Below are 24,383 nucleotides of genomic sequence, written 5' to 3'. Positions count from 1 at the left end.
CTGGGTATTATACTCAATTATTGGTCTAATGAGAAAGGAGTATAGAGAGGTAATAACCCCCTTTTTTCTGCATGCAATCCCTTTGCTTATGAGCTGAACCAAGTATAAGGTTTTTCTGGCTACTGCCGCTACATGTTGGTTAAATGTGAGCTTATCAACCTGAGTACCTAGGTCTCTCACCACAGGTTGTGTGTTTAGTGGGGTTGCCATTAATGTGGTAATCAGTGGGGGGCATAATTATGCCAAATGATAGGATGATACATTTTTATTTTAGCTTGAGGCCATGACTTTGGTACCAGTCACTAGTTGTTGTGAGACCCTCTTGCAATATGTTAACATCATTTGGGGAGTCAATGACAGCACACAACTTACAGTTGGCCACAGGCCTTTTGTCATTGCCTGGACATCTGAGAAGTAGATGCCGAACAGTAGGGATCCCAGGACAGATGCCTGGGAGCTCCACTAGTGACATGTCTGCTATCAGAGGTGGAGGTGCCTATTTTGACCTTGAGCCACCCACCTGATGAGATAGTGATTTATGCCAAGTTGTGTTAGCTTTTGATGATGCACAGCATGTTTGATTAATAATGACATTAGACCAAAAAAATGATCATTAATGCGACATTAAACAAAATACATTTAGGTGTATGTTCATCTTTCCTTGTATTCATCTCATCACTCCAACCCCTCGTTACATGTATTTATATATTAGGTTGATGGATAGTGTCTGCAGACTAACTTGACTGTCCTGATGAAGAATCCAAACATGTTACCTTAATTCAATAGTTTATCAGTGTGCCTGTACTGTTCAATGTTTAAAAATCAACTGTAGGATTCTGTTTGTGTCATGTACAGATGATGATGGATGAAATCTTTATCTAATGTGATGTGTAAACTGTCTTTACTGTGACAAACCATACTGCACACATTTTTTAGGATGTCTGGCCATACACAAATAGTTGGCATATCTGCTAAGTCATAACAATCATTTCAAAGATGTACTATCCCTTGTCAATTCTAGAAAGCTGTATGCACAATTAAATTGTGATTTACAGTGAGGCCTGCAAAACAGCAAATAGTTGTACAACTGTATTGAAATAGTCATTACTAATAAAAATTGTGGAAGACTCATACTTTACTGTAGTCATTGATTGTCACATCTGCAGTCTTGATTACATTTACTTACCTAATGCCATCAAGACATTGTTTGTAAAAAAAGAGAATAATCTAAATTTGAATCCTGTTTTTATCTGTGCTCTGACCAGGAGCGCACTGCTTCTACACCTGACTCATACTTTACTGTAGTCATTGATTGTCACATCTGCAGTCTTGATTACATTTACTTACCTAATGCCATCAAGACATTGTTTGTAAAAAAGAGAATAATCTAAATTTGAATCCTGTTTTTATCTGTGCTCTGACCAGGAGTGCACTGCTCTTACACCTGGGTCCAGCAGCACATAAATTTTTCACACTCAGTACTGTCCAGAGTGCTGAAGGACATGCATTGACACTTAGTCTGTTTGCCAAGAGTGAGGCAAACCAATCAAGATATTACTATTTTTTTCCTTTAAGCAGTGAAGAGCAATTGCTTTTTGCTTAACTCCATGAAAAAGGGGAAGACAATAGCATCAGTTATGTATATAATAAAACTTATGACACATCTCCAATATTAACAACAGTATGAGCAACATAGTATCTGTCAGCTATTTCTCCTAAAACATAACTTCCTAAATACTTTACAAGTGCAAGCTGAATTCATGAAATGGGAATCACACATGCACTAACACTTTGCCATCTTTGGCACAAATAAGTTTCTCAATGATGCGGTATGTAAAGATTTGTTTAACACTTCTTACTATGGTTATTGGCCAGTTATCTTTCTTCACATCAAAAGGCATTCATAAACACAATAGAAATACAGGGATGTGTGCTTCACTGAAGACATGCTTACTCATCATGTGTGACCAGCAGCAATGCACTGGCAAATGATATATCAGTAATTGGTCCACAGTCAAGGACACTATGGAAATAAAGAGCACAACTGCATTGTTACATTTGGTATGTGTTTATACTGACACTGGACACTAGTCATCCGTGATTGTATCACAGTGATATTGTCAGGATCTGTTTAACTCATTACATCAAAGTGATGCCTGCAGGTGCATCTGCAGTTAACTCCTACTGACGTCTCTAGGTGAAAATATTGCTTGTTTATATTTGCATCAGTAATTCCAAAACTATGTTATGTACAAGGTTTTAAAATATTTCATGTTAAAGCTTATACAATATCAAACTCAACTGAATTAATATTTGGCCTCTGTGCAGTATAGGTAAATAGATATTAACTGTTGTTTTTATGAAATTAATTTATATAGATATAATTTTCACATTTTTCTAAATATCTCAACAGTTAAGTAACACAGACAGAATTTCTTAGCCTCATATGAAAGCACTCAGCTAGATGAATATAATGCTGCTAACAATTACCTTATGCTACAATAAATAATTACCTTATGCTACAATAAAAAAAATCTGATGCAATTCTTGTAATTCAAAATTGCTTTGATTTGTTCTTTATAATCACCGTAATGTTTATTAGAAATGTGTACTAAAGATTTGTAATTTTTCTGTATTAGTATTTGTATTTTTCTGGAGCTTTTCTCCCCAGGACTCCATTGAAAACAGTCTCCTTGAGGTCCATTTGATTATCCTGGTAAACAAACTGCAAATAAATAAATAAACAAATGTGCTTGCTGTGATACTGTAAGTTGTTTATAAAATATTACAACTGTAATAGTTACTGTGTTTACTGTGAATTATAACATTCAGTTTAACAAAGAGAAACAGGGATTGTGGATGCAGGCCTTTAAGGAGAATAACAATAATCATTCAGAATATTGCATCCATAAAGTAGCAGGAAGTATTCTAAGAACTAAACCAGCACATGACTTGAGAAAGGAAATTCTGCCAATAGGGCCGATTGCAATTAGGGATACAGACATTAGGCTAGAGGGGGCTGAAATTTATTGGAGAAAACTGGAAAAGGAGCTAAGGCATTGGGAGCACATAACTAGAGAGGGGGGAGATGATAGAATGGGAAGACGCCAAGTATTGATTTGGACTGCAGGTTAGATTGCCTTTCCTATCAGGGACTGATATCAGTGTATAGGCAAAGATAAAGAAATAGGGGGGTCCTGAATGAAAGACCATCACTGATGCAGTTTTTAATAGAATCTAGAACGGAAGCTGCCATTAAAAAAGGAATAATTAGTAGAGCATATAAAATAGTGCATGATAGCTAGAAGAATCAATCAGAGGAGGTTAGAAAGGTTTGGGATGAGAGACTGGATTAACAATTCACAAAGAAAGAATGGGGGATATATGTATGTCTCCCAAATATGCAACAAAGTCTAGAAGGTTTAGAATTTTTTTCCTGGAAATGTTTACATAGATATTTTTATACCCCAAATAGACACCTGAGAATTTTTCCTCTGGCAGACAGTAAATGGAGGTGTGAAGGGGAAAAAAGAGGAAATTGGGAACATATTTTCTGGGACTGCAGTGAGTTGGTGGATGTTAAGGATTCCCTGCAGGATGCACTGTTGGAGATGCTGCATGGCCATATTGGACTGCTGAGGGAGATGATTTTTTTGAGATATGGTACAGAATGAGAATTGCCTAGATATAATAAGGTCTTGTTGTATCTAATAATAGTGGTTACCAAAAAAGCAATTACTAGAATATGGAAATCAGAATCTAGACCAACTATACTGAAAGTAGTGAATGTAGCAACAGAGGTAAAATAACTGCAATTGAGATCTTTAGAAACGGGTAGGAGCAAACTACATAGGAAAAACCGGGAGCTGTGGGAACAATATATACAAGGGAGGAATGAACCCTAAAAGGTGACAGGACTTAAATGAGCTATGTAATGTTTGAGTGAGAAAGATTGGGTAGATTATAAGTGATGCATAACATTTGCAACTGAGAGTGTACTGGGAGTGTGTCAGTATGGTTTGTGATATAAAATCCTTGTGACTAGGATTGCTTTGGTGTAGTTCATTTTTATTTATATAAATGTATGATTGCCGATGTAGTAAGTGATGGGTTAATGAATATGTTTCTTGTTTAAAAAAAGCAGGAATTGAATAATGTATGTAATATTGCTTAGGTTATATGATACATAGCAATATATGTGAAATATACTATTTGTTATGTTAATATACATTAGTTTGATTACTTTTATATGCATGTAAATTTGCCTATGTCATAATAAAGGTGTTTGGAAAAAAAAAGACGTAGAACATAAAGAATACCACCACTATAAAAATAGTATGTGTGAAGATTTTGACATTAATACTTCTTTCATAATCCCTATAGTTCCAGGGAAATAAATACTTGTTTGAAATGTGAGGGCATAATTTGATTCTGTCAAAAGCTTTAGGCTCCACCCATTGGAAGTTACAGTGCAAAGTTCCTGAGTTCCATTGGAGTGAATGAGTTAAATATATTTTTGCACATTGAAATCAAAAAATCAAATCTGAAATCCAGCTATTGCATGCAAGTCTCTTAACAGTGTATGTTGCCTGTCACATTATGCTGATGTCATCCGCTATAAAGACCATTATGACAATAATGATATCAGACTTCTGTGATGGTGCGAATGTTAGGTACCGTGTTCTCCACATAGAATAACTAGTTAGATAGGGGTTTGAATGGCACAGCAGTCCACTTGTGTGTGTGTCCCTGTATGTCTAACTGTGTGTGTGTGTGTGTGTGTGTGTGTGTGTGTGTGTGTGTGTGTGTGTGTGTGTGTGTGTGTGTGTGTGTGTGTGTGTGTGTGTGTGTGTGTGTGTGTGTGTGTGTGTGTGTGTCCATAGTCATAAGACCATGAAACTATGTCCTAATGTCTTCACTCAAGTATCATTCAGAAGAAATGTTTAGAGTGGCACATGACTACACAGCAATTTCAAACAGCCCTCCCAACATCCTCTCTTCAACATAGTCATATGTTATACTCTATAAAGTGCAGCTGGACACTACTAACATCAAACTTGTGTGGTGGCACTAGCATTAAGTACTTTGTTCTCCAACTTGTGTAATTAGGTAGGTAGGGGTCCTAATTTCACAGTAATCATCTTGAGTGTGTGTTTTCAGTCAACTGTCAGTCAGGAGACAAATTTAGAGCTGCATGTAAAGCACAGCTATGTGAGACATTCGTAGCAGCATCTTCTTATCACCATACACTGATGCTTCATCAAATATAAAGTGTACTCTGACAATATGAAAGTCAGACTCATGCCGTGGTGCTAGCATTAAGTACTCTGTTCCCTAACTTGTGGAACTAGGTAGCTAGATGTTTAATCTCACAGTCAATAACTTGTTTGTGTGTTCATTCAAATATTAGTGTGGAGACACAGAAATGTGACTCCACATTTATGTCAGACACTCCTTCCAACTTCTTCTTCTCAGTAAACAATGATGTTGTCATCCTCTATAAAGAGCACTGTGACATTGTTAAAGTCAGACATCTGTAGTGGTGCTAGTCCTATGTTGTACGGAATTCAGCTTATATACCTATACAGGTTTAATGTTCACATCTGACCACAGTCAACTGCTTTGGGTGTGGTTGTGTTATATTACAGTAATCATATGATCATTTGGATCTCTTTTCAAGTGAATCCCACTCAGGAGAACATTTAACATAGCATCATGAATCCAGCGTCCTTTTTTCCCCTCCGTCCACAAAAATCCTTTCTGAAGAACTCTGGATGATGTCATCATCTCAAAGATGCATACACAAATAATGGTGTATGACCTTTCCATGACTCTCTGCAAGCTAGCTACAGACCACTGGATGTATGATTACTAATTCTGTCATTGGGTGGTGCATATGTCACATATAGACAGAGGCAGTATGTAATACAATATAACACACACACACACACATGCACACACACATACACACACACACACACACACACACACACATATGCACATACCTCTACTATCGTATATCATATAGATATAGCCATTTTGTTTTAAATGGTATAATAATGGCTAAGATTTTTTGTGATGTTGGCCTTTAATGGTAATGTCCTATGGCACTATGAACATTGCACATGCCAATGCTGCTGCCATCCACTTGGACTATGTTGTGATGTGGATGCATGGTACCCCAAAAACAGTGCACTCCAATCTGTGAGTTGAGGTAATGTATTGATGGCCACTACTGCCATTTTATTACATGCTCTTTCTATAACAGCTGTAGTAATATGCATCCTAAGGACTGTTGACATGTAATGATGTGTATTGTTGCCTTAGTAAGGCATGTGTTCTTGTCGTGGACTATAATACCTTTCTACACAGTTCTCATTCAACCATAACAGTGTAAATTGCAGTATGGCACAGGTGTGCATGTGTATGCCTACCCTCATGAAATGCTATGTGACATACAGCAATTTTACATCATACTGATTACATATGCATATATGTCATGTTTTATCCACATGTAATGTTGTTATATATACAAAGATATAACAAGTTAATATCCACTTGTAACCTTAGGTGATGCATTGTATGCACAATTGTGCTGCTATTCACAGGGATTATTTAGGTGTTACCCAGCAGTATTGTGTGACTGCCAGCATTTATGTCATTAACTTTTCTGACTGAACCATATCCATCTCATTTCTAATGTGTCCATATATGGTATCAGGGCCACGACACACACCTTTCCAATGATAAACTTATAGGCATATGATATACAATTGCTTTAATGATGTGAAATTGGTAGAGTTGTATGATTGTGTTAACAGTTCCACTGAGCCTCATGTGAAGCATACCCAAGGCTGCATTTCGAAGTGTCACAGATCATATTTTAACTAAATATGAAATTTTAAGGGAATACACAGCTGTGTGCAGAGATGGTTGAGGATGGCACCATACATATTCAAACAGGGGCAATAGACAACCTGCTAGTTGACAGATTTGGATCAACCCCCCCCACATCTCCACTGCTCATCACTTCAAAGTATACATGCAAACATTACTCAGATTATTTTCATAAGACAGCAGCTCATCTGTGCACTCTCTAAGGCAAAAAACATGGCGTCAATGGGCTCTGACAACATTCCAGCTTGCTTTTTCAGTAACAAAAAACCTGACCTATGAGACACAGTTGGATCCTCACTTTACCACAGCCTCCAGACAACATGCTATGTTCTTTCAGAATGGTGGACAGTAAGAGTCATCCATCTGAATTAATTAAAGATAATGAGCAAACGATGATTTTAAAAGAGGAAGTTTCTAAATTAGTCTCCTCTATTGTGGGAGACTTAAATTGTGGCCAGTACAAGCATTCCTTCAATAACGTGTTTAAATGAGTTACTACAAACATATTGTCAGTAAAAAGGAGAATGAACAAAAAAATTAGAGAGAGATAATCATGAATACAACAACAAATGTGCTTATTCAAAACCCAAGTATCTCAAAAAAGTGGATTCACCCACTGAAGAGATGGTGACTGAACCTATGGAATTTCAATATGAGAGTGTCCATGAAAACAGAAAGGTCCCTTTAAGAGATCAGTCCTCAAGATGATCTGCCAGAATAGCCCACAAATACAAAACAAACACATCAGTTCAGGAGGGGGAGAACAGAACACACTGTTCCAAGAGGAGCACATATTCCACTAGATTCAACAGCCGGTGAATTCTGATGAGATCATTGCTTCCTCTGGTATGGAGTCTGTTACAAATTTCTATAATTTTAACATCTATAACTACACGGATATTTTAATACAACCTGAACATCATGGTTTATTTTTTGAAAGGCTTCACTTTTATTTCTGCTTGTCATGCAAGTGTAGAGCAGACTTTAATTGACTTGACATTGTTTAAAGAAAAATGAATTTAACATTCCTAATGGTGGACAATATGAACAATGAAAATGTGACATATAACTTGAAATGGAAAACTACCCCCCCTTCTTCCAGTTATTAATGCATTTGAAAAAAAAATTGTGAAATTGAGACTGGAAAACTCTTGGTAACAAAAAGACAACATATGTTTTTCAACTTTACAAGTATTGAAAAACAACTACTTGAAAAATCTCACTAACAATAGCAAGATTCAGTGTATGAAAGCAGATAAAGGGGGATGTCTGGTTATTATGGACTTAATTGATTATACCAGTAGAATGACTAGTTTATTGATGGATACCAATGAATACCAACCAGTTTCTCTGCATGAGATTCATACTGCATACAGTTCAATTGATATGTGGTTGGATGAACTATTGCTGTTTGATGACATCTCTGTGGACTTATACAACTTTCTTAGAATGTCCTTTCCAGTTATTCCCAAAATATTTGGTATCCCAAAAATACATTCAAACTTATTGGAGCCACCACTATGACCAATAGTAACAGCAAGTGGGTCAGTCACCAATCCTTTTGTAAAATTTGTGGATACTATGAAACATCTCTTTAAACATTTTTTACATGTCTTGAGGGACTCATGGGATTTTGTTGACAAGTTAAGAAATTTACACAGTGGAGAAATAATCTATTGGTCACCTTGGATGTCAAAAATGTATTTATAGTGATTGCATACGACATTGCTTTATCGTGATTCAGTGACATTATTTTAGCTCCCCATTTAGTTACTGACAACACACTTAGACTCAACTCTGATTTTATGGAAACAGTCCTGACCAATAATTTCCTGCTTTTTGAGGGAGAATATTTTAAACAGATCTCCAGGGTGCCAATGGGTGTGGCTTGTGCCCCAACCTTTGCTAATGCAGTTTTACTAAAATGGGAAAAGGATGTGGTATTTAAATTGGACTATTTTCAGCATTGTAAGAGGTATTACCACTTTTTGGATGACATACTTTTTATTGCTCAAGTACTTTACACCAACTGGAGGTGTTCATAATAGAACTGGGAAGGTTGACAGATTTTCTCAAATTTTTATCCCACATTAAAGAGCACAGGATACACTTTTTGGATGTTGAAATTGTGATGAATAGTGATGGCACACTACATACAGCTCTATCTCATAACCTTACATACTGTAATTCATTTCTTCATTTCAGGAGTAGCCATCCTTTTCACCAAAAGAAAGGTGATCTAAAAAGTAATTTTTTGTGAATTTTTAGGTTAGCATCAAAGAAGGACACGTTTGAATTATAAAAAACGTGTGTTTGCATCATGGATGGCTTGTGAAGTTGGTTGAAAAGATCAAAGAAGAAATCTGGGCAGAGAGAACTAAGAAGACTGCTCCAATTATACTTTGTGGTTTATGTACTGATGAACCTAACAGAGGCGAGTTAAGGAATTTAAGTCATTATTCCTTGGCTGTAGCAGACATAAGGAATATTATATTAAAAATATTGGCCACTAGTTCAGAATGAAAGTGTCTTTAAAGGCCACTTCAATGGTATGCATTATTACCCCTATAAGAATTGTCCAAGCTTCTAGAGAATAGAAAAACGACCAGATAAAAAAATCATTCACTGGAAGCATTGAGACATTGAAATGTGGCTAGTGAAAACAGTGCATGTATATAAAAAATAACTACAGTGGGACACTGTGGGACACTCTTTGAAGATGGCGTACAAGGGGCAGATATTTTTGCTATACATCTAAAGTTGTTTATCTTGCCTGGTGTTAGTCATTCACAGCCTTTTATATAGGAAGATCAACAATTCACATGATAAATGTATTTATCAGCATTTGTATAGCATTAAAAAAACAGACATCAAAACTGCCCCAGCGAGGCATGCAATAAGCTGCGAGCATGTGTCTATGTTTAGGTTTTCCATTCTTAAAAGGATTACGGATGAAAACAACAAAGGGGACTGGCAGAATTTGTTATTGCACAAAGAATTATGTTGCCAGTTACATTTGGATGCCATGAATGTACCAGGTTTAAATGAAGCAGTATCTATTACTAGTGAACTGAAATATAGGGCTTCTAATCTTTGAGTGTTGACTGCACATTTTAAAGCTATTTTGTCTGCACGCTGTTTATTTAGAGTTTCCAGTGGTGGAATCCTATTTTTACTTTCAAAGTGGATCTTTTAATATTTTTCTGTTTGACTTGTTGACAGTGGTTTTCAGTGTTACAAAGTTTTACTATTGTTTTTAAACAGCACAGGTTATTTTTAAATTACACAAGTCATTTTAAGAATTTTGGCGGTCTTTTCTGATACATTGTTACATACTTCCTGTTTGATATAAAAAGGATCATCTTTCTGAAAATGTCTACAATAAGTTAGATGACAGCGTTAATATTTTAAATGTTTTTTCAATAAAAGTCGTATTCGGAACTGTTTGGCTGTTCTGATCATTTCGATTTTTGGATTTTACTTGGTTTACAATCTGCAGTGGCTGATTTTGCTGTTTGGCTGCTAGTATTCATGTAGGCATGAGGAGTGGCATTAACATGCGATTAGCATTGCTGGTCATTGTGCTAACACGTAAACATGTTTGCACAAAGACTACACAGAGTTGAATGAATCTGCGGGGGCATATATCTAGGAATAATTGCTCTATGTTCAAGCAAATACTTGCACCAGCAATAAAAGTGGGTCTTCATGTCAGGTAAAAGGTAGCTTGGAAAAGAAAATTCTCTGCTGGTGTTATACTAAAAACTTGCAATAAAAAAAAATAGTGTGTGTTGAAACTGTCACTATTTAAAGTAGCATTTGTATAAAATACTGCATCTAAAACTTAAATTATTTAGTAATAAAATTAGGTTAATCAATATGCAATACAAGAAAGAAAATTGTTTGCAAACTTGGTAAAACTGATTGCCAAACTGTACGTATGAATGCAAAAGAGGTGACAAGCGAAATAATAGTAGAATAATACACATGCTATTATGTAATGGAAACAGATGTTAAGCTTTTCAGATTTACAGCAAAATGGGTTTGGAAAATAAAGTGGCGTTGGCCACCTAAGGCTAGTCACTAACAGTGTTGGTACAACAGAATGGAATGCATTGCATCAGCATATTTCTGATAGGCAGAAGAATATGGATGGCTTACAGTTCAATGTTGGAATTATGCAAAGTGAAACCTTAACTTTGAGTGAAGAAATTGATTCTAAAGGTTCTAAGAGAGATGGAAGAGATAATGTATTTCAGAATGTGGCTTTTAAATTAAATGACATTATTAAGTAACAAGAAAAACAATTGAACTCAATACAGTAAATATAATTTTTTCAGCGAAGGGCTAACTATGAGCAGAAGAAAGAAAGAAAATGAGACCCACTTTCAAGGCTATGTATCTCTCTAGGTTGATGTTAGGATTTAAGCAGAGATTGCACAAATAACAAGGCAGCCAGGAGTGGCTGTCTAAAGGACAGGGATTAACAACATTATTGGAACAGATGTTTTCCAAAAATGTGAATGAAATGGCAGAGAGTTTTATAAGGTTATTGGCTTTCCTTGTCCAGCATAAAAACAGCAAAATAAAATAAACAGGATTTTTGTTTTGTCCCTATGAACCTCATGTACAAGTGTACACAACAGAACAAACATAAGTTTAAATGTAAGTCAAGTGTCTTCAAAAGCCAAAATGGAAAGCAACAAATTTATCTAATATTGGAATTTGAAAGAAAAATACAGCAGTCAGTTTTGGCCAAAGCAATCATTATATTTTTACTAAGTAATAAATGAAAAATTGTGGCCGGAGATAGTAAGGATAACAACACCCAGCATGACCTAAAACTAACAAATTATAATGTACAGACAGAGAATGAGTTACTCAATGGACAACTTCAAGTGACAAAACAAGGCCAAGAACTATGCACACAGCCATGGTTATAATTGTGAATTATACAATGACCCTCCCCCCATTAATATTCCAAAACGTGCACGCTGATTGGTCAGTGTGCCCGTTGTAAATCCGACTTATACTAATGGAAAAGGTCTGGTCGCCCAGAATTTTTCCATTAATATAAGTCTTGATTTTTTTGTATTTTTGGCAGCAACGGAGAATGGAAGAGCTCCATTGCTGTAATCTCGCTATGTTAAACGAGTTTAACATAGCAAGATATCTTCCTTTCTCTGTTGCTTTTTTTTAAAGGCTATCTCACTATGTTAAGCTCTTTTAACATAGCGAGACACTTTTAAAAAAGCAACGGAGATCTTCCTTTCTCTGTTGCTTCCACACACAGCTCTGATGTACTACGTAAGCATACACATGCGCAGTACATCTGAACTGCCGCAGAATACCAGACAGCTGTGGAAGGGCAGCACGGAGGCATTATACAATGCCATTATTTAAGAAAAGTAAGCATTTTTTTTCTTAAATAATGTAATCATATAATAACAATAACCCACTTCCGGGTGTGGGTAATGCCGCATTTACCCACAGTTGTCTTTGTTTGGCCATTCGGGCTTCGCCCTTATGACCAAACCACACCAACTGTGGGTAAATCCAGCATTACCCACATCCAAGTGTGGGTTATTGCTTAAATACCCCAGCTTATACAATAAGTGGAAATCTGAAGGTATAAACAAAAGTAAACAGCTTGCACTAATCAGTGAGGAACTCAGAAATGCTCTATGTAAAGAAATATAAAGATGTAATAACACTGACTTAAATGCCCTTTACATAGCTAGGAGCTGAATAAATCATGACAAAAGAATGAAAGCCATATTACCAAGCTGCAGGAAGGAAAATGAAAATTGTGTTTGAAAATGGATGATTGGATTGGTGGTATTCTTAACCAAAATAAAGAGTGTAAATAGGTGGAAGCTGAAAATTAAGTTCAGGACAAGTCTCTGTAGGAGGCACAGAAGCATGCAGTATATTAAAAAGTGTCTGTTGACTATAGCTTCCTATGCTAAACTAAAATATGAAAATCATACAGATTTCTCTAAACAATCCCAAAAAAAAGAAAATTCTCTGAAACAGAAGGATGACACACTAACATTTTGAAATCAAAAGAGATGACTAATACAGAGAGATCAAATACATTACATTAAAGAATATGAAATTCACATTGACATCTGTGCAGTAACTGAAACCTGGTTCAAGGCTCCAGAAAGCACCGCAGCACTACCAGGCTACAACTGATTCCACACATTTCGGCCACAGAACACAGACCGAAACACAAAAGGAGGGGGTGTATCCATATTCATCAAGGATACCTACACCTCCAGGTTAGTGGTGCAGCATGATAGCTCTGAGATCATCCATGTGCAACTAACATCAGGCAAATCTGCAATGCAAATTGTGGCCTGCTACAGATCACCCTCCATGACCCAGGACCACTACTCCACCTTTCTGGAGACACTGGAAAACATGAAGTTCCTACCGAACACCCTCATACTGGATGATTTCAATTACCCTACCATTCACTGGGAAAACTACTCAAGTACAAATTACCAGGCCCAGTGCTTCCTGGAATTCATCAACTCAAATGCTCTGGATCAGCTGGTAAACTCCACTACCAGAGGTGAAAACATATTGGACCTGGTCATTACCAACATGGGCAACAGGTGTACCACACTGGAGGTCAACCCGTCACTGGTTAGATCAGACCATAAACTAATCACTCTGGATGTCCACACCCCACCACCACCCCCAACTAAGGAAGCCACAGTAAAAAATGTTTCTAAAGCAAACTTCACCTTACTTAAGACAGAAGTGGTAAGTTTCACAGCCCCCACGCTAAAGGATAATGCTGCCCAAGATGCAGAAACCTTTACAAATGCATTCTATGAGCACCTACAAGGATGCATGGATCGTGCTATCCCTAGCAAAACCAAGACTCACTCCTCTAAGAGAAGGAAACCAGTTTGGTGGACCCCTGCAGTAAACAGACTATACAATAGAAGGAGGAAACTAGTTCAGTAAAAAAGCAAATCCCAAGATGGAAAAACATCCCTGATCAGTATCAGTAAGGAACTAAGGTCCTTCATGACATCATCCAAGGCTAACTTCAAAAGAAAAATAGCCAAGGATTCAAAAGATAACCACAAAGCCTTCTTTAGCTATGTTAAGAATCTAAGTGGCAACTCGCAGATATGCACTGAACTAGTGCAAAATAGCACAAAATATACTGAACCTACTAATATTGCCAACACCCTGGCAGATAGATTCAGTGCAAACTTCACCCCCCTCTCACCTCCAAAAGGGCCCACAACAATAACAGAAAAGGGTAGTGTCCCAAAAATCACAGACGCACAGGTGAAAACAGCCCTTTCAAAAGTCAAAAACACAGCATCAATGGGACCAGATGGTGTCCAAGGCTAGGTCTTGGATGAACTACAGAGTGAACTAACCCCCACCTAAACACGCTGTTCAGCCTCAGCCTCTCCACAGGCTATATGCCCATAGAATGGCGCACAGCAATGGCTATTCCTCTCCACAAAGGAGGGGCTACAACTGACCCTGGTAACTATCACCCCATAAGCCTGACTAGCCTAGTCTGCAAGGCTATGGAGTGCATCATCATGGAACTCATTAACAAAGACATTGGGAACCTCCAAACACTTGGCCCGACCCAGTTCAGCTTTGTTAAGGGCAGATCATGCCTACTAAACCTGGCTGACTTCTTTGAGACAGTCACCAAGGCCATAGATGAGGGAAAGGTGGTTCACGCAGCCTACCTTGACCTCGCCTAGGCTTTTGACACCATTCCCCACTCGGGTATTACAGAAAAACTCACCAGCCTGAACATAAACCCCTACATCATGAGATGGGTTGCCAACTGGCTTACAGACAGAACTCACACGGTAAGAATAGCAGGCTCCAGGTCCAACTCTAAACCAGTCACAAGTGGTGTCCCGAAAGGCCCGGTCCTGGGACCCCTAGTGCTTGGCATAAACTTCTCAGAAGTACAGGCAAACACAGGAGGACTATGGCTAACCAATTTCGCTGATGACTGCAAACTGGGAGCCATAATTGACTCTCCAGCTGACATGGTCATCCTCCAAAAGGGCCTTACTGAGACAGACACCTGGTGTCAAAGTCATGGCCTCAAGCTAAATGCCAAAAAATGCATAGTCATCCCATTTGGAAACAACAAAACACCCACAAATTACCACATAGGTGGCAGCCCCCTTAATGCAGAAGAGGTAATAAGAGATCTGGGGACCAGGTATATAATAATCTCTCCTTTGACAATCATATTGCCAAAGTAGCTAGGAAATCCTTCTGTGTGGCCCATCTAATTACTAAAGGGTTTGCATCTAGAACTAAAGAGGTTATAGTGCCCCTCTACTTGTCACTCATTAGACCCATCATAGAGTACAATGCCCCATTTGGGATGTACCTCACAAGACACTTCCAACAGCTGGAAAGACCACGAAAGTACCTCACCAAGAGGATTACTGGTCTCAAACATATGTCCTATGCAGCCTGACTGAAAAAACTCCAGCTGTACTCAGTGGCATATTGCTTACTCAGAGGTAATCTCTGCCTGACTTACAAAGCTATGTCCAACTCAGAATTGATGGACATGCTCCACCTAAAGAAATCCAAGTCACTGTGAGCCACATGCTCTAGTGAGCTAAACCTCGCCACAACAATAAATAGAACATGCTGGAGGGATAGATTCCTGTCACAGAGACTCCCCATGCTTTGGAACAAAATTTTAAATTACATCAGGAAGAGCCCCTCACTAACACTCTTCAAGAGAAACCTTGACAAGTGGATGGGTAACAGAAAATACACCCCTGGAATCACTTAATTGGCTCTGCTTGACAGAGGATCAGTTAATTAATCAATGGGGTGGCGAAAGCTGACACACTCTGGCTAGGCTTATAAATGCCCTTGGGCAGATAGCCTAGTACCTACCTATGAACCCATGAACCTATAGAAACAACTAGACATGACTGTAGTAAAGACACAACTACAATGTCTGGTGAGATCACATACCCAAACGGTACAGAATCCAACGGTGCAGAAATTAATCCAAGTCAAAGTGGGAGTGTCTCAAATATATTTATTCTTAACTATAGTCTAGTACTGAGTTCTCAACCAACAGACTCACCAGTTGAGTCTGAGGTAAAAAAAAATAAGGAAAGAGCTGGAATAAATACAGAATATGCAGTGAAAAGTAACCGTGAAATAAAATATTAACCCCAAGCTACAAAATAAGTAAAATGTAGTTCTTCTTCATCTTATGATATCACTGTACAAATTTGTTTTATTTATTTATTTATTTTACATTTTTTTGTCTGGGCTAGTCTAACTGGATATATGTCCATTTTCAGTAGAGGCCTGGGGAGATAAGCTCCGAATGAAAACAATAACAGTAACAAAACCATATATATAAATTAAGGTAAAGAATGCACAAAGACAGGTACATTAGTGAGAAATAACCAAAGAGGTCAGAAGACCATAACATAGTGGAGTATAATCAGTTATAAGTAGTATAATGCACATACAGTTTCAATACATAATATATAAGTGAGAAGGCATCTAATTATGAACAATTCAGTAGTACAAAAGTATTCACATTGAAGAAATTAAGAAGATGTAAGTAATAGTATGTGGAAGGAGAATGCTGTTATTAAGATAGGATCTTGTTTACTGAGAAGAGGAGTGTAGACTGAACCTAGTAAGAAGAGCTAGTTGATCAATCAAATTCAGTACAGGGGCACAGCCAGTGTGTTTTGAGGAGAAGTTTCAAATTTGTTTTGAAAACTGATATAGAAGGAAGTGAGGACACTTCACTGGGAAGAAGGTCCCAGGATTTTCCAACAGTATTAGAGAAGAGAGAGTCCCCAGCCCTATCTGATTTACAAATTTTGACAAGAAGTTTATGTGAAAATCGTAGGCTCCTGAGATTATTGTAGGGGATGATGAGGGTAGATAGTATTTGGGTATTTGAAGGTTGGTATAGAGTTTTATGGACAATGGTCAGTTGGTGGAATTTAAGCTGATTTTGGAATTCAAGCCAGCCTAGCTGTTTTAAATTGTAATGGTGGTGGGTTTTGAAAGGGTTGCCTGTAGCGAATCTGGCTATGTTATTATAGAAATTTTCCATTTTATTAAGGTCATTTTTAGATAGATTGGTGTATATGGGTGAGGCATAGACGAGAGTCGAGATTAAATGGGTGTGTGCAATGGTTTTTCTAGCTGCAGGAGAGAGGAAGATTTTGATCCTGTAGAGAGAGCCTAGTTTTCTATTAACAGTTTTTATAGTGTTGTTGATATGGGTGTCGAAGTTAAGGTTGTTATCTATGGTGATGCCTAGTAGTTTGGTAGTTGGATCTGGGGATATGAGAGTACCATTATTGGATGCGACTGTAAAATCTATATGGGGAGACTTGCAAGTAGGGGAAAAAGGAGGAGCTTTGTTTTTTTGAGATTCAGAAGGAGACAGCGCTGTGTAAACCATTGTTCAACTGTGTTAAACACCTTTTGGGTAAGGGAGTGAAGTTCAGATATTGATGTGGCTGAGCATATAAGTGTGGAGTTGTCTGCATATTGAATGCAGGTGGCTTGGGGAATTCCTAGGTGAAGGTCATTGATAAATATAGAAAACAGGAGAGGTGCCAGTATAGACCATTGGGGACACCAAGGTTAATGGGCATGTAGGTAGATAGAGTATTTTGCCAAAGTACAGCCTGTTGTCTGTTATCTAAGTAGGACTGGGACCATGTTATAGCTAGTGAATCTAGTGACAGGGATTTGAGGATATTTATAAGTATCTGGTGATTTGCCATATCAAATGCCTTGGACAGATCTATAAACAGTGCAGAGGAAAGCATATTGAGGTTACGTTTTTTGTTGATACAGTTAGTAAAGGAATGGAGGGCAGTAGTAGTGCTGTGGGAGAGATCAGTAGAGTCACCCCCCCTTGTGAAGGGGGATAATATGGAATGCTTTCCAGATTTTAGTGATGTGTTCTTCACTGTTAGTTCTATTGATGAGAATGGAAATGGGGTAGGCAATGGACATAGCTGCTATTTGTAGATATTCAGCGGGTAGATGGTCAGCTGTGGGAGAGGATGGTTTCAGTTTTAGGGGAAGGGTAAGAATATATGTAGTTGGGATAGGTTGGAAGAGAAATGGGGAAGTGGGTTACTATTAGGGTTAGTTAGAGTTATGTTTTGAGTTGATAACTGAATGGCAAGAGTTTAATGTCCTCAGTGAAAAAGGTATTAAAGGCATTATCAGTCTGCTTGGGATTCTCCTGGTCTGTGCCTTGTGGGTTTGCTGTGATGGATTTACCTGGGTGCAGTAATTGGTTAATACTTGCCCAGAACTTTTGTGGTTTGTTATAGTGGTTCTGCTGGAATTGCAGGTAGTAGTTTCTTTTGTCAGACATTATAGCTTGTTTAGTGCTATTTCTTAGATGTCTGAAGTTTTGTTGGTCTACAGGGTTTTTAGTTAATCAATATTTATTCCAGTATTTATTTCTGAGATGGATTTTTTGCTTGGTTTCTTTTGAAAGCCATGGAGCAGATTTAATTCTCATTCTGATAGAGCGGGTTGGTGCATGGTGGTCTAGTATAGTTAGGAATTTAGCATTAAAGTAATTAACAGCTTCTTTGAGTGGGAGGTTTTTTAAAGGAGACCAATTACATGCTCTTTGTTCTCTTTGGAAGAGATCAGGGTTGAAGCTTTTCTTGGTTCGAATAGTTCTAAAAATAGTTGGAATGGGTAAATTGGTTTTAAGCCTGATCATATAGGTAAGTGAGTAATCACTTATGTCATCAGGGAGGGTTCCCGCTTCATAAGTTTGGGCATGGTTATTTATGAGAATCCAATCCGAGGTACTTTCATTTTTATTAGGCTTCTTTATCCTGGTAGGGGAGGTAATGGTTTGAATAAATCCAAATATGTTAATATGGGTAGTAGGGTGGCCACTGCTGCAGCTCTTCCAGTCAGTGTTAAAATCACCTAGGATTATGGTTTCTTGGAGTAAGTTTTGTGATAACCAACAAAGGATATATTCTATGGTGGCTATGTTTTTGCCAGGAGGAAGATAGATGCAGATAATATAAATGGATTTGAATATGTTGAGTTGAAGCTTGGTAATAAGAATCTCAGTGTTAGAGTCATGGGGTAGTTTAACGTCAATGGTAGTAATTTGTAATCCAGATTTAAATAGGATAGCTATCCCACCATCCTTTTTGGTAGCTCGGTCATGTCATAAGATATTATAGCTGGGTGGGATGAATTCATTATCTTTAGTTACACGTTTTAACCAAGTTTCTGTTAAACAAAGAATGTCACAGGAGTAGACTTCCAGGAGAGCATGCAGTTGTGCAACTTTATTATTTATGCTACAAATATTGAGGTGTGCTAAATAGCATGAGTTTGGTGGTTTGGTAAGTGAATGCATAGTAGAAGGGGTAGGGTTGAGGAGGTGAATGGTAGTGTCAGTTGCTGGGCCTGGGTTTGGGTGAACGTCTCCATCTTCTAAAGATAGTAGTAGTATTTGTAGTCTAGGATTCAGGAATCCAGTATATGGATGTAGGAATTTTCTGGGATTGGGAGAACTATATCTAATGTGGGCTGATCTATGGTATTTTGCTAGTAGGTAGCTGGGTATGGATGTTATGTTAAAATGGTTAGTGCAGATAGGTAGAGAAGTAGATATAGTTAGTTTACTGGGACAGTGAAGGTGTGAATATAATGGGTGTTCATAAGAGGTTAGCAAGTAGGCTAATATTAAAGGTGGTAGAGATGTGAGTATGAGTAATGTCTGTAACAGGGTTGGGGTTGGTAGTTTATACATTTTGAAGAATAAGCTGTCAGGTTTTAGTTATAGTCAGGATGTGTAATAGGTGTGGAGTAAGAGAGGTGGTGGGTGAGATAGGGAGTGGTAATTGAAAGGAGGGAATTGAAGTGGTTGGCTAATGGTGAAGGTGTATGTGATAGGTGGGAGTGGGAAGGGGTGTGGTTAGATAGTATAAGAGTAGGACCACTGGGGGTGGGTGGGAATTGGGAGTAGGGGAGCGGAGTGAGCCCATAGGGCGAACAGAGCGGGTTGAAATAAGTGACTGAAGGACTGTCAGAAAACCTATCTGTGGGCAACTGACTACTGAGGTACTGTTCAGTTGGTATGGATAAGTATGGAGGGTGGGAAACAGTGGTAGTGATAGTAAGGGACAATTGAGTGCAAGTATGGAGAAAAAGTATCAGATGGGGTGGGAAAGGCAGGGCAGGAAAGAGCTCCTAAGACTGTGCAGGAGAAAGTTCCTTGGGCTTCCCTTGTTAGGTTAGGATCTGATCCTTAGTTCAGATAATGTTAGGAAGAACAGATAATTGTACTAGGAACCAGCCTAGTTTAGGGTGCCATCAGTGGGCAAAAAAATGTATTGCAGCCAAAACTAGAGCGCAGAAATGGTTGGTAGAAGGTTTGCAAGGCTCTATAAGTAGTTGCAGGAGACAGTACAAGGATAGGAAAAAGTATATATATTAAGGGGTAGAGGGAAGGTATGGCTGCTAGGTATCCTGGCTAGGTAGCGTGCTTGAAAGCATACACAAGTTATTAGGCAAGTGTTCAGCTTTACCGCTAGGTATAAACAGCATGTACTTTCTTGTCTCCTTTGGTAACAGAGTTCCTAAGCAGGATGGCAAGTGTCTTTCTATATGGAACAGTTGTTTGGGATAGTTTGCAGGGGTCCTTTCACCAGGTAGGTAGAATCCCAAAATCTTAGTACAGAGTAGTAGAAATTAAACCTAAGAATGGTGGGAGAAAGCGAAACAATGATGAGATAAGTAAACAGCTATTTACAAAGAAGTAGGGTAGTGAACACAGTATTTAGTTCAAAACACACATAAACAGTATTTATTTCAAACACACTTATAAACATTCATTACACAGCATTCAGGTAAATAGCAAGACAATACTGCGGTATTTATTATATGTTTCAGAATGTTATGACAGCATGGGAGATAATGTTGAGAATGATTCTGATGTTGAACAGAAAACAGTGCAAGACCAGATTCTGTGGGTCTGCAAATATGTAAATAGGGATATAGGTCGGCCCATTGAGGAGAGTCTCTGTACTACTAATATTTAAGGTATGATATTTAAGTCATATCATATTGTGAAAGATACTAAAAGCAGGATGAAATTAAAGCCAGTGTCCTAAGTGTTTAGTATCAGAAATGCTGGTCCAACTGATGATCCAACTTAGGGGTCTATGAAATAAATGGGTATAAAATAAAGAGTATGAGATTTATACCAGTCCCCTGCTTGGACATGGTGCCAGATGGTATCAGAGCCAGAGTAATACATGGAAGAGAACTCCCCTTTACCACTCTGCTCATTGGCCAGTTAAGGTGGTATCTGGCTGGCCAGTATTGCTTATTTCCATGGGTGTGAGCTGTGGGATGTGGTACAGTTGATATTACTGAACTCTGTGGGGTTTGTGGAGCTATACTATTGAAGCATTCTGCAAGGATGATCTCTCAAACATGGCCGGATTGGAAGTGGCCATATCTATTTTCATATAAAATACAAAAGCCAAAGAGAGGAAGCAGAGCTACTGTTGCCTCTTTCAGACAGATGCAGAATCTTAAAGAAAAACACAGGCTGGGACCTGAAAAGAGAGAGGTTAGATACCGACATCTTTTGTTCTTTGAAGCATAAAGTTTTTGATATAAGACTAGCAATTCTTGGAAGAAATTATGACATGACGAAGAATCTAAGGGTACTGGAGACCTGTTATTGGATGAACCAAACCAGCTTGGTTTAAGCTGGAGAAACAAAAACTGTGTATTGAAAACTTTTTTTGGAGAGAAACTTTTGAATAAACATGCCTGGGAATTCAATAAACTCCATGTAGGCTTAGTGCAAAGCCTACACAGAGTTTATGTTTTTGCGCAGTCAGTAGCAGTGCTAATTATATATGCATACCATGAGCTGTGTTTGAATGTAAACAAAGCAACACAAACACCTGTAGTCATGTAAACCTATTTACCTAGGGGGTAAACTAGGCCTGTGGGATTGCATGGAAAGCCACATTGACTACCAGGGTTATTAAGCAATACATACAGTTCCAACACATTACATGAAAGTGCATACAGTGCAGAGTAGTATAGAAACCTGTTTCAGGCATACTGAATAAATGTTTTGTAAATGATCAGCAAGGGTACATCGATGCATTATAAATAAATAGGAGAAGTATGTGCACTGAAAAGGTACACACAGATGAATCATGGGAATGAACACAGGGGAGAGGACAGGGCAAACATGGCAATGTACAGGAGATGAGGGCATGTCAATGAAGGCAGTTGTAGCATGAACACTAATTACATATCACAGTATCACAGTATGTACTGCACAGTTATTTTATATTATGTGACTGTCACACAAGATGACATATCAGTGGAGAGGATTCTTTGTGATATAAGCATCCTGACATGAACAATGGAGAGAGCATATATCAGAGACATTATATACAATAGGGGTCTAGGTGCATATTGTGAAGCTGTACAAAATGAGTTGCCTGAATTTGAATGCAATGTCAGCACAGGTTTCCACCAAGTGGGACACATAATAACAAGTTCATGGACAACAGTAGAAACACAATCATGGACAATATCAGAATAATACCACCGGTAATCCTATGTCTTTGACATAACATATTTGATTGTGAGTGATCATAGATGGTTGTACAAGAACACACTTGTACAACTGTCATGATTTGTCAGCAATCTATGAGGGAAATCAAACACACCTTCCTCAAAATGTAACATCTGCTAGAGGTGTTAGGAGGGACACTATTATGACTGCATTTGAAATTAGGAGCAATCCTGACTAGATGATAGGTGTGCATGGCACATATATGGCAAAATCAATACTGTCACAAATGTAACTGATGCCATCAATGTAGTCAAGTCAGCTTTGTATTTACTTTGTGCATCAGAGGAACACGTATCCCACATGCATCTTTTATAAGACTTTGATGGGGGTTCCACAACATCAAACACTAATGCTTATGCAATAAAAAGAATACATAGGTATGGCTGATAAGTTGTGCATGGGATCACTGTGGCAAATGTAGTGCACTTGAGTAACTCATCCCTGGAAGATGATGTGTTGTGAGGTACATGAAAACGAGTGTTTTGTGCCCAGTTTCTGGTGTGATGAGGCCTGAGAAGTATGGAACTATAATGCCCTTTAATGTGGATGTCACGCATATGCTAAGGAGTTCCCCAAGTGGTGTTGAAATGAAATGAGATTCCAAAGATCATACAATGACCATAATGTAGCACCACACACACACACACACACACACACACACACACACACACACACACACACACACACACACACACGCACACACACACACACACACACACACACACACACACACACACACACACACACACACACACACACACACACACACACACCAGTAGACTGGTCCTGATTTGAACATTACACATGTGTAGGTATAGACCATGAATGCCATGCAATGTCACAGTAGCAATACCACATATATCTGACTGTAACAATGTCATGTTGCACTTTATAGAGTATGATAGCATTATTGTATCCTGAGGAGAACATGTTGGGAGGAGTGTAGGGCATGGATGTGGAGTCACATCCCTGTCTAAAATTGTCTTAAAAGTGATAGTTGTATGTATAGACATGCATGTTGCCTTTTGTCAGATTAGAACACCTAAATATATAGGTAAAGTAGCTTGCAAACACAATAGTTAATGTTAAGTGTTGTTCTTTGTAATAGTTAGATAAGGGTTATGTTCTCACTGCAGTTGATTGGTGTGTGTGTGTGTGTGTGTGTGTGTGTGTGTGTGTGTGTGTGTGTGTGTGTGTGTGTGTGTGTGTGTGTTCAGTTGGCTGACATTCTACAGACAATTTTACACCACCAGTGTGTGGGACAATGCTACTACCATCTTTTTCTCACCAGAGACTGCTAATGTCATTGGTTATAAAGTGTTGTCTGACACTGTCAAAATTAGATTCGCATTAAGCACTGTGCTTTTTAATAGTTAAGTAGGGGGATCTATTTTGAGCACAGTCAACTGTGTGTGCATTCAACAATCAGTATAGTGACAATTTTAGAATGACATTTGAGTCTCCAGCTATGCCAGAACCACCTCTGAACATCTTCTTATAACATACACTGATGATGTCATCCTGTATAACATGCACTTTGGCAATATTTAAGATAAATCTGTGCTGTGGCAGTAACATTTACTACTGTGTTCTCTGTCTACTTTACCTAGATGTATAGGGTTTCTAATCTGACAGCAGGCAACTTGAATGAGTACACATCTAATTATTACTTTTGAGACAATTTTAATACAGACATGTGACTCCACATTCATGTCACACACTCCTCCCAACATGTTCTTTTCAGCATGCAGTGATGCTATCATAACACGTAAACATGCATTGTGCATTGTGCAATTGATGTAAT

The sequence above is a fragment of the Protopterus annectens genome, chromosome 4.part1 (assembly GCF_019279795.1).
Source record: "Protopterus annectens isolate FY-2018-M chromosome 4.part1, PAN1.0, whole genome shotgun sequence".
NCBI lineage: Eukaryota > Metazoa > Chordata > Ceratodontiformes > Protopteridae > Protopterus > Protopterus annectens.
The sequence above is the reverse complement of the archived record's forward strand: the minus strand, read 5'-3'. Positions refer to the sequence as shown.